Here is a 1,357-nt window from a genome sequence, read left to right as displayed (position 1 = left end):
TGGTGACTGGAGGGAGCGGTTCTTTGTGAATTTTCCCACCCTGAAGGCATCCTGAGTAGGGGTTCTTACCGCCCTTTCGGATCTGAGAATTCGGGGGCTAACGGGCATTATTCGGCTGGTTAAGGGAAATTCTGTGGTGTGCTTTCCCTTAGTTCAGTCTCTGCTTTCAGTAACAGAGTATCAGCTCCTTGGAGTTTCTCACCGAGCTCCTTTCTGGTGTCCCTTTTTCGCAGCTCTCCCCATGCGGTTTCTACGCGGAGATTAGTCAGGGCCTTTGTAGTTTATTCTTTTCCTCTTGCAGCTCTGGGTCTTTCTCATCCGCTGTACTGTACTGTTTTTGCATCTCTGCCATTAGTGTGTTCAGAAATGACTCAACTCTACACCTTACTGTACATAGTGAGATACACAACACTGATTCTCACTGTAGCTACAGGTAATTCACTATTTTACTGTACAAAAATAATTACACAGAATATTATATTATTAGAAAATGTACACACAAATTCACAAATGTATTATTTTTTATTATTTTTTTTTTTTTACAGCAGGACGTTTTGCAGATAAAATTGGGCCAATGGATGAAGATGCAAACATTGTTGGAAAAGAAACAGACACTGTTACCCTGAAATATTCATATGAATCAAGCAGCAGTAACATTTTGCTTTCCTGGTACATACAATATCCAAATAGCGCACTACACTTTTTATTTAATGTGGCGACAGTCCACTGACATTCGATTTGAGGCAGAATCAACCTCAGACTCTACTGAACTTACTATCAGATACCTAAAGCACTCAGATTCTGCACGTTATCACTGTGCTTTAAGAGATGTAGCACAGTAATACAGAGTCAAGAAAAGGCTGTACAAAAACCTTAAGCAGGAATACAGGAAGCTTCTAAACCCACAGAAGATTAAAGCGACTCTCTTTACCAAATGTCAGTTATTAGTAAACCACAGACACGTACATTTGTACATTTGTGATGCCATATGCAGCTGGAAAACATATAGGAACTTAAATATGAAAACTATCATACTAAATTCACAAAAGTACATGTTTCATACTAAAATATAGATTTTAATTACATTAACAGTGTTGCAGTGTTGGTTCTGATGTTACTGGTGTGCACTGAAATTAAATAGATTTTTTTTTTTTTATCCCTCAATTCATTTTAATCAGTTAAATTCATTTATTGTCAATATGCATTCATGTACAAAGGTATTTTATTTTGCTGGATGTGAGCTAACAATGACATTTTACAAACTTTCTGTACAGATTTACAGATACCACAAAGAGTATTATGAATAATGAAACTGGAGCAGATCCAGAACAAGTACTTCAGTTATATATATGTATAT

The sequence above is a fragment of the Silurus meridionalis genome, unplaced genomic scaffold, assembly GCF_014805685.1.
Source record: "Silurus meridionalis isolate SWU-2019-XX unplaced genomic scaffold, ASM1480568v1 Scaffold551, whole genome shotgun sequence".
In the NCBI taxonomy this organism is placed as follows: Eukaryota; Metazoa; Chordata; class Actinopteri; order Siluriformes; family Siluridae; genus Silurus; species Silurus meridionalis.
The sequence above is the reverse complement of the archived record's forward strand: the minus strand, read 5'-3'. Positions refer to the sequence as shown.